The sequence below is a fragment of the Meriones unguiculatus genome, chromosome 20 (assembly GCF_030254825.1).
Source record: "Meriones unguiculatus strain TT.TT164.6M chromosome 20, Bangor_MerUng_6.1, whole genome shotgun sequence".
Lineage (NCBI taxonomy): Eukaryota > Metazoa > Chordata > Mammalia > Rodentia > Muridae > Meriones > Meriones unguiculatus.
Window position 1 is genome coordinate 60433411 of NC_083367.1, and position 15500 is coordinate 60448910.

The 15500-nt window shown below is 43.9% G+C and overlaps 1 protein-coding gene and 1 long non-coding RNA gene across 2 annotated transcripts in view; one reads left to right on the plus strand and one right to left on the minus strand.

The window, feature by feature from the left end:
• Positions 1-15500, minus strand: part of Pacrg (parkin coregulated) — a 439800-nt gene that overhangs the window by 75751 nt on the left and 348549 nt on the right. The gene's annotated exons all lie outside the window — the stretch shown is intronic.
• LOC132649552 (uncharacterized) overlaps positions 10861-15500 on the plus strand; it is a 28363-nt gene continuing 23723 nt past the window's right edge. The window contains exon 1 of the long non-coding RNA XR_009588052.1: positions 10861-10965. This is a non-coding gene — a long non-coding RNA (uncharacterized LOC132649552). The remainder of the gene's footprint in view (positions 10966-15500) is intronic.

Below are 15500 nucleotides of genomic sequence, written 5' to 3' on the forward strand. Positions count from 1 at the left end.
TCCTGGGCTTTTCCTGCCTGGGTCATGCGTCCAGCCATATCTCCAAGGAACACCAGTCTCTTTGTGGGGAAGATGGCATGCGGAGGCCAAAGACCAGTTACTAGATGTGCCCACTGGCTGCAGAGTTGCTGCCCCTGGGACCTCTCAGTGGGCAGAGATAGGGCACAGACATAGTGACACCCATGCTTATTTCTGTCGAGCTATGTACAGTACAAATCATGAGCTCAGTCCAGTACCAGCATCACCAGTTACAAGCCAGTGTGAAAGGATTTGTTCGCATCTCCTGTCTTTCTGCATTGGTAACTCCCTCGATCCCCACTATTCTTTTTATAGTACCTTATTTGATGCTATTGGCCCTGGTGTATTAATGCGCATCACAGGGTCACGGCACTGCTTTCTCATCACACGCATGTCCCCTTGGCAGGCTCTGAAGACCTCTACATCACCACAGTGTCCTTTACCACACGCATACCCAGGCTACTCAGGTGCACTCGGTGGCCTTGGACTAACTGTTGAGGACCAGAACACTGCCCATGAATGCCTTTCCTGGGTCTGTATCGGCTTTTTCTTTATTTTTGTATTCTTGGACCAAGCTTGGGGGACTGCAACACCAAGAGACTCAACCATTTCCACTGCTTACAGGGGAGAAGGAGGATGCCACCTGTCCCTGCTGGAAGTCATATCACATAAGGATAATGTTTCCGTCAGTCATTGGGCTGTGTGCAGCTGTGCTGAGAGTCACAGCAAATTTGCTCTTTTTACAGAAATTATCAATTCCTTGACAGACCTCTGGGGTTGTTCCCTTACTCTATATGACAGTGTCTTCATGGTGGGGACGTACATCTAAAAACCACGGAAGGATGTTTTCATTGAACCAGTGCTACCGATGAACACAGGCTTCTGGAACGTTCCTGTGAAATGTGTGGCAGTTGGTAATTTGCACATGAGCATTAAAGAATCACCACATTGCCTGCAGGAGAATTTCCAACTCTGTCAGAAAAAGGTCAGCTTTAAGTGTTGCTGTCATATTGCAACGTTGAGCCAAGGGAATTTAAAAGGAAGGAAAGAGTCTCTGGTTAGAACCTATCACGTAGGCCTCGAAGGGAGAAAAAAATTAGCATCGTTAAAGAGGACTCTAGTAGAGTGACAGAGACTTTTATTAAGTCAGTCTTACTCAAAGAAAGACATTTTTACATTTTAAGAAACTTTGGATCCCTTTAAGGTCTGATTAAATGGGGGCATAAAACTTAGTGGGACCTGGTAGAAGTGACCAGGGCAACATGTGGATGCCCTGAAATGAATTATTTCTCCCTCTCAAAGTTGCTATTCCATGATTTAAATAGTTGGTGTTCATTTAATATTTCCTAATTGTAATAAGGAGGGAATTCTATTTTTGTCCGAGATTCAACATTGTATCTATAAGCACAAAGCAGGAATAATGGAGAACTTACAATATTTTATTCATATTTAAGGAGGAACACACACACACACACACACACACACACACACACACACACACACACACTGACTCAAATTCCAGAGCTCACAGCTGGCATCTGAACACTTGATGGCTGTTTAATGTGCCATAGCCAGTGTCTTCTCTTCAACATTTCCCTGTAGCACACTCCATCTATCTTTTGAAGAGGTATGAGCCTGGCTGGTTGGGCCAGGACTTCTAAGCCCATGGCAAGTACTCTGCCCTCTCTGATGATCTCTTGTATTTCCAGTGGATGTAGTTTTCATGAGGACCTCCTGGTGGATTGTCTTTATCTTCATATTCAAGGGTGATTGAAAGCCACTGTATCCTGGGCACCACATCACGCTCTTGAAGGGCGTTGTCCTTTATAGCATAGAACTCTCTAAGCTTTTGGGTCACAGGGGTAGTAAAGCATGGAAGACCCCACAATATGCGGCTTTGCTCTGCTCTTCTTTGTTTGCTTCCTTGTCCAACTGCTCTGTTACCTTCAGTAATATTGTAAAACTATATGGAAGATTGAACTATGACTCCCATGAACACAGCAAGCATGGTCTGTCCTACTTGGGGAACATTTGCCAACTTAAGTGACACAGCCCTGATGCAGAGCAGAGGTCCTCCAATAGGCACATGGGCTAGACTTGGCTCAGGGGCACCACACATTTTCAACCGGCCATCTCAGCATTGCTAACTGCTGGCTTAAGACTTTTTCTAAATGAGAAATGTAAAGGTGTGTGCTTGCATGTTTTAGATAGGAGGGTCAATTATGAGCATTTTCAGTTGTTAATTTGTGACTCTATTTCCTTTGCATTGGGAAGCTTCATACCAAACGATGGCTTGAATGTGCTAGAGCTCTACCGAGGTTAGTGTACATTTATTCACACATTATGAAAAAAAATCAATGTCAAGAAAAATTTAAAAGCTCAGTACAGTTATAATACCCCTTCAGAATAAATAATATGTTGCCATTATCTCATCTGTGAAATTAGCTAATCCCTGTAGCATAGTCTATCAATAGTAACAATGATCTGTTGTTTGTACCATTCAATCTCTAGTTCATATCCAGCCACCCCTTGTGATTTTTGTTGTTGTTGTTATAGACTTAGGAATTGATTAACGAAACATTAAATGTGGGCATCAGCTTTCAACTACTTGAAACCCTTTCCGTAGAAGTCTATCTTTGGACCTCTTTTCAAAGTTGCCATCCCTCAGCGAGGTGGGACGTCACGTTGACCGGCTTCTATCTACTGCAGCTGCTCTTTTCGCAGGCCACCGAGTGGTTTGGGTGATAAGAGGCATTGCAGGGCCAGTTGTCATGTTTCTTGATAAAGGCTAACAATAGCACTCTATGGACTTCCCTACTCTCTTCACCTAACCCTTGTCAACGTGGAAATGTGTCAGAGAAATGAACCCAGTATTGTTCATCACCTTATTTAGTAACTGAACCCGAGTGCTGAGCTATGGATGACTTGACCTCTGCTTCTATTTGCAGCAACGTGTAGAGCCAGCTTGCCTGCCCTGGCCTGATGGATCTCTTTTTACACTGCAGGGGAATGCAGGACAGATTAGGAGGGCCTCCTTTCCCAATGGTGGTGGGACTTTCTGCTTGATGATCTGGCATTAGGCACTGGATAGGTATTTTTGGGAGAGGGCGTCTTCTTTTTTTTTGCTCTCACCAGCATTGTAACACCAGTTCTAAGAACTCACATGCTCTGAGGTAGATATTTGTAATGTTCATACCCATGACATCTATGTAGGGAACTGTACCTTTTTCTGATCTGGTTCACATTTTCTTCCACACAAAGAAAACGTGATCTGGGAAATTATGAGAGAGTCTCAGAAAAAGAAATATGAGCAATATTTTAGCATTATTTTTTATACTTTAGAGTTCTAAGAAGCCACACGCGAAAGATCAAAGTCCCAACCAGAGCAGTCACCTTAAAGCTAACCAGCATACAGAAATAGTTAAATGAAATGTGAGCTTGCTTATATGTCAGAAGTTTTCTTGAAGAAACGGATTAATCGGTATTGGAGAAAGAGCCAACTCTCACCTGCTAGTCTCACAACCCCTCTCTTGTCCCAGGAAAGTAACTCTTGGTTACAATGTTGACCCCTGTGCCTTCTCTTTTGCTAGTTTATATGCTGTACAGCCACAGTTATCTTCACTCTGTCTTGGTGGACCACACCTTATCATGTTGCAAGAAAAGAAAACAACAGGGATAAAAGGAAAAGCACATAACTAGTCTTAGAATGGTCACATATGGATTATTTGCTTTATTAGAAAAATAAAGCAAAATTAATTTTTAGGCTGGGCAGTGTAATGTAAGCCAGTGTACTAACAGGATAATGCCAGTTTAAGGACAATGAATTCACATGGGCTTTTAAGTTTTGCTTGTGTAGATGGTAGCAACATGTTAGACACCACGAGAAGGGAAGGAAGCAGAGCTGACGGTCCATGGCCCAAACAGGCCACTTCCATATGCTCTCGAGAGCTGACAGCTTTTGCAGCCCAAGTCCCAACTCCTTCTCAGTCACTTCCATATGGCACCCACAGATTGAGAGCTTGCCTTTTCTGAGACTCACTTGGTATTCTACTGCACTGAATGTTTGTGAACAGCGACTCTTCCTTTTATTGCTAAAATAAGATTATGGATATTAATTAATCTACTCTCTTCAAAGCAGAAAATAATGGACCCTGACAGTCTTATATTTCAATTTTGCAGGAAGAAATTAGTTGCATATATTTAAGACTGATAAGAAAAAGGATCAGACTCCCATCTCTGCTCCAAGACTCTTTGTGATGCTTAGAGGCCCCAGTGTGAAAAGACACTGCTTTTAAGCATGCATCATGCAGTGAGGAGCTGGGAAATAGGGATTTGGGGCTGGAATGTGACAGGGTGCTTTTCTCAAAGCTGAACTGGACAGCATTGAATTTATCAGAAGTCTTGGAAATGTAATGAACAAAGGGAGCAGAACATTTGTCTGGAGTGATGATCAGGGTTGGTATTGCTGGGGACATGTTTACATGCCACTGAGCTTTTGTTTCTAGAGTCTGAACCCTGAGTGTCACCTTCCATTTGGCGGACTGACTGGGCAGCAGTCATTATTTTCTTATCAGCAGAGGGAGGCTGACATCACGTAAATTATAAATAAAAGGATGAAAGCACAGAATACTTTCCATGGAGGACTTCCTCTCTTAGTAAGAGGTAAACAGATTTCAAAGAGGCGTGCACTTTCAGGAATAAGAGATTCATGTGAAGAAGTTTGTCACTTCCAACAGAAGCTTTAAAACACAGCCAGAACACCAAGACATAGGCGAATATGTAACTTATGAAAGAAAAGAAACAGAATGCTAGAGAAATAGTCAACAGAAAGTTGGTGAGTTCTAAGTATAAGAACAAAATTTAAAAAATAAGAAAATAAAAACAAAACAAAACTCCCCAAATCTTGTGTTTCAAGACTGGCAGGAAGAAAAATAAACAAAAACATCTTTTCTCAGCCAGTGCTGTGTGTTTTCTCTTTCCTCAGCTCTTGACAACCTGTGGAAGTGTCCTGGCCTTCTGAGGAGGCAGGGAGCGGCATGGTGGGTTGCTCACCAGGCCAGCACTAACTGTGCTAAAATAGCAAACATAGGAAACACCAATCTTCAGGAAGAAGGTGAGGTTTTGTGCTGACACAGGATCTTAGAGGAGACCGCACACAACAATGACAATGGTGAATTCAAACTTACAAATATAAGGCCTGGAAGGACAACTCTCCCCATCCCTGTCATCTATTAAAATAATTGATGCCTCTGGAGGAAAGTGATCCCCAGGGCCACGCTAATGCCACCAAGCCCATGTCACACTTTTGCCGGTGTCTACAAATACTTCTGCGTTTGTACTGTTGAGGGCCCCAGAGCATTTAGCTCTTTAGGGGTAAGAAATGCCCAAGTCTTAGCAGTTGGATATCACTTTATGTTTTTGCTTCATTTCAAACTAGATTCAGATTTTTCTTAGAAACCACTACTTGCACTAAGCAGATGTCTGTCCCTGACAGCCTTTTGTGTTCCACCTATTTTCACCTTACAAGGAGACTAATTATAATTTGATCCCACCTCCCTCAGGCCTGAAATGTTGTGAACAACAGCACCCCAACACAGTTTGTGGAACACTGTGTAAAATGCACAGCAGATCATTTGCTGTAACCTTTGTTGCCAGGCACGAATACACGTAGAACCAGGATGGCAGGTAACTTCTCCTTTTGAAAGTAATTAGTCTTATGAAGCCACAGGACCCAGTGATGCTGAGACACTGCCTGCGGCCCTTTTTTGTGAGCTGGTGACACTGTGTTTTTTAATAAGCCTACAGCTTGCCATTACTGTCCTTTGGACTTGGGAGGAGTAGAATTCTCTTCTCCCTTTGGGCACTTGTGAGTGTGAGGCACGCTGAGACAGTTGTTCTGAGAGCTAATGAGCTGAGAGAAGAGAAACATCATCAGTGCAGCACCCGGGGCGGACCAACTTTCTTCCCTTATCAAATAAATCTTCAGGATTGATGCCCTGCTTCCACAGAGGATGCTTCCTTCATCTCTAATTGTTTAAGCAAAATGTTTTTGACTGAGCAGCCATTGAAGTCTGTAGGCCACAAGAGACAGAGGCAGAGGAGGAGCCACCACCGGATGGGATGATAGGATGGCTGATCCTCCACCATCTGTTGGGGCAGAATTTCTTGCCCCCCACAGAGCCATGAGACTATGGCTCACTATCACTCTCTGCTTTGGAGATTCCCCCACAACAGGGTGATGGGCCAAAACTCTCCCTGGACCAAACTCTTACGGTCTTCCTTGGGGTTCAGATCTCCTTACTGCCCCTTTACATCCTTTTTGCTTGTCATTTTGAGTGACAGGCCTAGACTCTGGTCTTTTTCTTGTATGCGTTAGATTAGAGAGAATGCAGATATTCTATTTCATTTTGTGGTATAGATTGCTTAGGTAAATTGCCAGCAAGAAGTCAGTTCAAGATGTATTTGCTGGAGGCCTCTCCAGGTTAGCCTAGTTCACTGTTTCTCATTTCAATATGAAAACCATCATTACAACTACTTCTCTTTGAACTCTGTGAAGGGAGAATCCTGAAAATTTGACAGTTTGTGGCAATTTATGTAACTTGTTCTATTACTGTTGGCAGAATGTGGGGAAACACAGGGGAAAAAAAACCCTCTGAATCTATAATACACATACATATATAAGGATGTGCATATTTAAATATCTATACATTTAACAGCAGAGGAGGTTAGAAATGGCAGTCCTGGACTGGAGGGGACCCGCCACTCAGGGCCTGGGACTTCCCTCTGGACCTTGCTCTGGTCACTCCAGTTTCTCAATCACCCGATGGAAGAGTGAACGAAAACTGTTCCCTGCCCTGCTTCCACCCCGCCTCTTTCTTCTGTCCTGGCATGGCCCTTACTGGCGACATTCCTGCCCCTTCTCTTTGACCACTTTCACCACTGCTCCTCTCCCCCAGGCCTTAAACCCCTGTCTTCAAAGCCACGACCTTTCATCCCAGCAGCTGTCCCATAGTGCCACCCAATTCAGTGTCCATTTGTCAAGCTGCTCCCTCAGCTCACTACCCTACCTCTTCTTGTCCTTCAGATTCCAGCCCCAAGTCCATCACTGCTCCTTCTCCCTGCTCCTTCTCTTGGACTCTGCTGCATCATCTGAGTCATGGCTGGCAGCACTCACCCCACACAACCACACTAGGGCTAGGAGGTGGGTAAGAAAATGGTCAAAGAGGGATGGGTGGTCTTTTCTTACTCCCACCTCTCACCCAGTGAGAGGAGAGCCTACAAAAAGCTAGGTCCTAGACAGCTTTCCTTGGGAGTGAGGGGGCCTTTGGCCCTTAGCTCAGGGATACTCCTATCTCTTTACCATCCTGTGTCTTAAGGAAACAGGGACATAAATGCATACTAGCACACAGTATGACATGCACTTGTGAGCGGATTTATATCTTAGTCTTCCTTGTCCCTTACAAGACTTACAGATACTGTTTAAAACCAATAGGCTGAATGTATGTCCCAGAATGAAAAGGAAATGGGTTTGTGACAATCCCTTTCTGTAACATAGAGCTCCCCTGATGCTGTTACAACATTTGCTTTTTCATCAAGCTTTAAAATACTTTTCCATGTGTTTTGTCTCCTCCCCTTCCTTATAATCACTCTACACACTGCAAAGTAAGAAATAACAAAGCCTCACACAAGAAAAACTCAAAGTGCAAGAAACAGGAAACCCTGGGCATAGGATTAGAGGTAAGAAGGGAAGCAGAGGCTCACAGGTCTGGAGCCCCTGAGACTCAGCCCCACCCATGGGCTTTGGGAGCAGTGAATTCCCCACCATCCCACCTCAAGGACAAGCAAGAGTAAGGTGACCAGCTGTCCCAGATTAGAACTAAAACTCTTGTGTTCTGGGAAGATATTCAGTCTCAAGTAAACTGGGACAGTCTATCACCCTACTACAGACTCCCCAGCAGGCTGTGCAAGAACATTAAAGGCAGCAAGTGTTTTCAGTGTCCTCTGCCTCACTGACCACTCCTGGGTCCCTCACCCTGTGCATGAAGAGGTTAAGATTTGTCCTCCGGGAAAGGCTCCATGCAGTTCTGTCAATACGTCTGGAATGTTGCTCATGAAACCCTATCCGCCCCTCTTCTACTCACGGCTGTGTGTTGTTCGGAAAGTATGCAAGAGCTGAGAAGTATGTGACATGTGCGCATGCTCTACCCTTGGCATTGAGAGCCCAAGGTCAGTGCTGTTTGCCTTAGAGTAGGGCCATGCAAATGTTGTAGATCATGGAATCAAATGTGATACGGGACAGGTGTGTGTGTGTGTGTGCGTGCGTGTGTTGGGGAGTTTGAGAAAGCACTACTGTCCTTGTTTGTGAGTTTTGTGGCACTGGCTCTAGCGACCAAAAAGACCCAGCACTTTTACTTTTCCATATTAGAAGCAAAATAGTTGCCAAAGAACAAAAACAAAAACAAAAAATAAAATAAAAAACAAAAACAAAAAATAAATAAAAAATGAACCGGGCTGGTGGATCTCAATGATCTCTATGAGTTCAGGGCCAGCCTATCAGTTCTACACAGAGACTACACTGAAAAACCTTGTCTTGAAAAACCGGGGCCTGGGTGTATCCTTTTTTAGAATTTTAAATACATTTCTTGTGTAAATAACTTTTTTTTTTGTAAACATGGATACAATAAAACTTTTGTGGTCCGTTTGTATCTTTAAACAAAAAACAAACAAAAGTTTAAATACAAAATGTACATAGACTGAGAACTGAGAGCAGATAGAGGTGAGATGAGGAGTCCCTGGCTGCCAGTCTTATCAGCACTTCCTTATCATCTTGCCTTTACGACAACAAAAAAGGAATGTTCCACTTCCTACTCTATGGTGGCCAAGTCCTACAGAGACACACATATGCTGTGATGCCCCCCTTGATGACGTGCAGAGTGCTCAAGGCACTGCTAGCACAGTGTTATAGGTACAGATGACATGTTCCTAAGTGTGTGCACACACAGCTGTGTGTATACAGACATGTACGAATGTGACTCATCCACATTCCCACATACCACAGAGTAGTGGGTACCAGTGTGGTGCTGGGCAGTGAGTGAGGAGTGGAGGTGTACTCCTTGTCAGTGACATTTCAGTCAGGTCACATGCTCTACATCCTCCCCCTCCTAATTCCCCATTCTCTGGGAAGATCTGAGGCCCCTGAGAAGGAGCCAAGTTCAATGCTGACAGTCAAGGCCTCTGAGCTATGCTACTATCTTCTGCCAGTGTGTCCCAGACACAAGGGTCCTTTAAAGTCCAGTGCCTCTGTTTCCCTGCAAGAGGGTGAGGTGGAAAATGTGCTTTTCCTTTTCTTGGGGCTAACACATCCTTGCAACAGGCTGGGGCTTCACTTCTGGTCTCTGGAGACATTGGTTTAGAACTCCAAGCTACAAGGATCATAGTGTAGAGTACTGAGGGCAGGAAGCAGCTTACCCATCTTCATCATTGTGTTGAAACCTCTTTGGCTTTTAATACCAATGGTGCTTGTTTATTCCTTCCCTTAAGGATAGCCACACGTTTGTTGTGCGCAGACATGGGGCGCATGCCAGAAACTCTGCTCAGCAGGGCAACATGACACTGTTGGTACAGCACAACACTCCACACAGACTCTGATGGAAACTGCTTGGCCTTGGATCTGGTTGCTATCAGTCCCCACTGCATGGTGTTGGGCAAGCTGTTTCACATCTCCTGGCCCTGCTTTTGTTATCTGTACAGTGGGGATAATAATACCATCTAGCATCTGCCTCTGTGAGCATTACTGATAAACCATGCAAAACATGCCATGCTCAGGACCACTGCTTACTGTCTGCTGAGCACTGTGGAGAGAGCGCTAGCAGGATTCACACAGTCTGGAGTTAGTTGCTTTCGATCTAAATCAATGACAAATGGGCTGCTTCCTGAGTTGTCTCCACCCATTATAACAGCAAAACATCATTTCTCACAATCAGAACAGGTAATGTGAGTTATACTAAAAATATGAAATTCATTTTAGTGAATAAGGACTTCCAGTCATTTGGTCAAAACATGTCCAAGACTGAAATAAAATGGCTATTTAAAAAGGGGAGTATATTATTGGATAAAAGTTATTTATTAGCTCCACTTTTGCCAAGGCCATGGATGCATTAGCAGGGAGGTGGCAACCCTCTTCTCAGCAGGCATGGCCCCATCGAAGCCATGGCATCTTCCCTTGCTGCCCCGCAGGAAGTCACAGGTGCTTTGTGCAACACCACTTGGTGTTTTCTTTTTGTTTGTTTGTTTTGTTTTTTGTTTTTGTCTTGTGCCTCTGACATGGTCTTGGAAGCTACTCTTTCAAATTTCCATTTTGCTGTGGCCTGCTCAGTGTTCCCTGGAAGGTAAGACAACCCTTGTTCAGGGTGATTTCCTTGTCAGGTCCCTAAAAAGGGAAGATAAATAGAGACAATCTAAAATGAGAGTAGAACCTGCCCCCCCCCCTGGTTTCATAGGGCCAGGGGTGGGGGTGGGTGGGATCTTGATGGTATGCTAGAATAAAGCATTTTCAGGTGGTAGTTCTTTTTGTCTTCTTCTTTTTTATAATTAAGGGTAATTTCAAAATAGATTTATACTCCTGGAACAGTTGACCACCAAAACTGTCCAAGGAGCTGGAAATTGATTAGTGTTAATGGAAAGCTGGTTACAATGCATTTAAGGGAAAGTTTTCTGACTATAAGAGATTAAATGTCTACTCATCAAATGCATATTTTTTTCTAGTTTAAAAAGAAATGATCTTGAGAAGGTTAGCTTCAATTTCTTAACTTCTTGTCTGCCTATCTTTTTATTGTTTTTAAGACAGGTTGTCATGGAGACCAGGCTGGCCTTAAACCTTCTTTGTAGCTGATGATGACCTTGACCTCTTCATCCTCTGCCTGCACCTCTCTAGAGCTCAAATTCCAAGTATGTACTGTCATGTCCTTTGCCTGTCCTTTGAATGTCTTTTCATCTTGGGCCTGTGATATGAACAGGTGTTCTTGTTCATGTCTATTTCTAGGCTTTATGTCCTGGTGTGATTGAAGATGAGTGTATCACCCTCCACAAAACTATCACTGTTGTCTCCTATGAGATTTGGGTCAGTGGGTACAACATCCATAGTCATTATTGAATGTCAGGCATGTGTATGTTGTTTCCTTATTTGTTTATTTAGACTGTGTCACCTAATGTCACTCCCAGATCCTGCTAAATGAGGTTTTACCCCCCTGTTACACTCCTGAGACTCAGGACAGCATCTTACCAAGTGCTGTATAATGCTGTGAAGGCCCATGCACAGTTCCTTGGGATCCCAGGCACTGAGAGACCTTGGAGGCAATAAGAGTTGGGGAGAGGAGAGGGAGGTGAGAAAGGTCGCTCTGGGGTTTAGACCCTGGTGGGCCAAGGAAAGGGAGAATTACTATTGAGATAGCAAAGGTACCAGGAATGTGGGTAACTGTAACTACTCTTAGAGTCCTCCACAGCCCTGCCTGGCTTTCAAACTCTAGCTGAGAAGTGTCACTCCCCTTCAAACCCTGGGTCATCTGTGTGAGAAAAAGATAATTTAGAGGCTGGACGCATACTTTTTATGTAGTCTCAAGAAGACATTTGGCCAGTGATTAGGAAGACAGGATCTATACAGGAACCTTTTGAATCCATGATCCCTTGAAGAGAGAGTGTGAGTAGAGAGAGGAGGAGTGATGAAGGGTGGGTGGGCAGGGGTGCTGAGCTACAAGGAATGCCCTGGGAACCATCATAGGATGGAGAGCCCAGAGGCCCTCAGCAGGGTCAGAGGAAGAAGTCAAGACTGGGACGAAGATTGCATTGACTCAGACCAGCCTCCCATTTCTCCAGTAAAGTAGCATTAGGTTTCAAGCAGAACAGAAAAACCCCCTTTAGGACGTAAGCATTGTGGGTGGATGAGCAGGAGCTAGTTTCTGCAGGACCAGAACCTCTGGGGCAAGGTTGGAAAGGTATAAGAAAAGCAGAGAGAGGCCCCTCCCCCTGAGCACAGTCCTCTAGCCAGAGAGGCTCTGGGCACTGTGGGTGCTACCTGTCTATTTTATAACTTACAATGCCTCTAAAGTGCACTTCAGAGGAGTGGGCAGTTGAGTTACATACACTGCTGGGCACTGACTTCCAAGGACACATGGAAAGGGCAAAGGGGTTGCTGCCTAGGGACTGGACGTGTGCATTAACAGGCTTTATGGTCAACTGTAACATATAAATAGAAGCAACATCAAGAGAGCATCCCAGGACAGCTTTTTTTGGTTTTGTTTTGGTGTTCAACCCCATTGGGTGCAATCACTTCAAGATTAGGTTGGGATTTGAGGAGTTATAAAGGAAATAAATAATTACCCAACACAATTAGTAGTTTGTTACAATGTAAGAAAACAATTAAGATCGCAGGCATGCATATCTATTCATGGTTCAGCGACCAAATGCTCTTTCTGTGTATTGCAGATTAAGTGAACCCTTTCATTGTTCTCTGAAAACACTCCCTCATTTCAGTTACAGTAAGGGCTGAAGGTCTGCAGAAGTGGACCCCCTCTGGAAGCCACCTGCAAGCCAAGGCTCAAGTAGAAGACAGTGGGACAGAGCAGGAACTCTGTCCTGAGAGGAGGTGAGAGGGAGGGAGAAGCAGAGGGATGAACCAGGACAGTGAAAGTGAAATGTCTTGAATGTCAGCCTAATTCTTATCGGCAGATGGGCCAGTGCATTCTAACCTCTAGGACTAACTTCAGTGACTGAAATACATGGACACTTAGGTCTTAATAAATAGGGGTTTTGGATGCACAAAGCAACAATAGCCAAAAAATGTAACAGCTGTGCCATGAAGCCTAAGCACACTGCTATGACTGCCAGACACAGTAACCTGAGCCTGTCACCCAGCTCATCCCAACAATGGGCATCTGCTTCACTGGGGTAGCAGACAACTAACTCTGAGCATCCAGCACTGAGGTGCTTGAGCTGCCTGCTTTGGGAAACACAGATACAAAAAACAAAGAGACTCAGGCAGGAAGATACAAAGAGGAAAGAAAAGAGGAAGAAGGAGAAAGAGAAGGTTAAAGAGCAGAAAAGAACAAGAGAGGGCAGAGGCAAAGGGAAGAGAGGCAACTGCAGTGCTGGGATGTCAAAAGTGAAGAGATGCCTGTGGGTCTCTCCACCCCAAACAACAGCTGCCTATGAACGTCAAGGGAACCTGTGGTCAGATACAGATTTTTCCATCACAGATGACCTTATAGATTGTGAAATCTGATTCATGTTAATAGTCTCATATCTAACATAGAAACAGCCTTTTTTTTTCTCTCTCAAAAAGCTTAAAATATACTCTACAGTTAAAATATGATTTTTCTTGAAGTGATTTTAGGAATACTTTCAAAATACAACGTACAGGTATAAATTTTAACTTGGAATGTGAAAACTTCAAAAGCCATCTTTGAGGAAAAGGCATTGAATTTAAAGTGATCAGAAGCACCTGAGCTTCACTGAGCATTTCAATTTCCAGGAGGCCTTCATGGGGTTGTCCAAGTCTCTGGTTCTAAGTTAGCTCCTTCATAACCGCTGTCCTTTCACCCTTCCTGCTCCCAAAGATCTGGGAAATGCTGACTTGTCAGTGGGGCTCCACGTGGGACAGGGGCTCGTAGCAGTCCAACTTGAACTGCTGTACAGGGGCCACCTAGAGCCCCCAACTCTTTACATGGGCCACTGGAAACTTAAATCAGCACTTTAGAACACATTCAAGGGAAAACCAAAGTTTTCTTTTTTTTTTCAATTTATTTATTTTTTTTATATTATCCTTTGGGCATTTGAAAGAGTGGCACTGTCTTCGTTCCCAATCAAAGAGAAGCTTCAGGGGAATGATTGGTGCACAAATTGCATATTGTATAATTTGTATTCATAAAAAATATAAAGAGTCACATTAAAACTTTGTAGACTTCATCAGCAACTTAAAAATGCGGGTACTTTAGGATTGCCCTGAAGTTATATGCCAATGTGCAAGGGATTTATTTTATTTCTCTGCTATAAATATTCATTTGAATTAAAGGCTTCAAGTGTTTATATCAGGCAACATATTGTCACTCTTAAACTTTTAAAGGCTTTTATTTCCCACAGGCTTTGGGATCAAGCTTCTGAATTAAAGAATAGGAGGAAGTCTCAGACACTCGGGAAAATGGAGATCTTGGGGATGGGAGTGTGTTGACCTGTGGAGACCTGGTCTGATGAGGGTCATGTGCAGCAGACTCACAGTTGTCTAAACCAGACAGGTACTCCACAGCAGCCTGTGAGGCAGGGGCCACAGCCCCACTCCACCCCCGTCAGAAATAGAAACGTACAAACAAAACACATGCTTCTGGAGTCAAAACACAGCTCCACTTAAGAGAAACTTAAGTGTTAGAGAAACTTAGTCACATGTCTCATAATAAAATTCTTGTATTTAAAATGGAGTAAGCACTTTAATTCGTGCTCATTTGAGACATACACTCTAAAGTATAAATGCTTAAAAGCAAGGCAATAGGCATTTTTATTGTTGATAACAAACTACAGATTTGTCTAGTGAGAAAAAAAATTCATGAAATGTTTGACAAAAGAGCTGTGATAAGAGATAAAGAACACAGTATTCACTGTCTAGGGATGCAGAGGGGGAGACACAGCCTGTCCCTGAGCCCACAGATCTAGCTATGTGCACTGTGATTAGGGTTATAAACAATGGGTACTGTGTCGGCATGGAGGAATGTGAACAATAGGTCTTTTTCTGGAAGTATCTGTAGGAAGAACACACAAATCAGTCAACAAGGGAGCTGAAATGATCCTGTATTCTCTCTAAAGATAATGCGCAGTAGCACTTCGGCAAGATCGCCGGTGTCCTTCCCACTGGGCTTCTTGTTTTCCTTCATTCACTATAGAATTTTTCTCAACTTGCACCTGGTTTGACCAGCAGTCAGCTGGCTTCTGAGGATTCTCCCTATTTTACACCCCACCCCCACCCCAGATCTGAGAGACTCAGGGCAGCTGCACAACTGCGCTTTCTTTGGTTATAAAAGCAAGCTTGTGACATCCTTTGCCAGATTCTGTTAAAAACAGAATTAATTAGACACAACTCAGCAACTCTTCAGGGCTTGTCCACTGAGAGCAGTGGTGATTGGGAAGGGGTATAGCGAGAGAGAAGGGAGTAAGATAGTCTTCAGGAAGCTCAGGGGTATGCTACCTGGGCAGTTACTGAGATGTGACCTAAGACAGACTATCCCCAAGTTAGAAATGTAAATGTCTTAGAACATTCTGCACAGCCCCAAAGCAGAGGGTTTTGTGGCTAATGATGAGGTGGAGGAGAAGGTAGCATTTCAGCAGACAGGCAGAGTAAGAACAAAGGCACAGATGGCCTCATGACCATAGATAATCTAGACTGAATGTGTCCACAGTGCGCATCTAAGAGGAGAGGGGCCACAGGAAAAGCTAGATTGAGA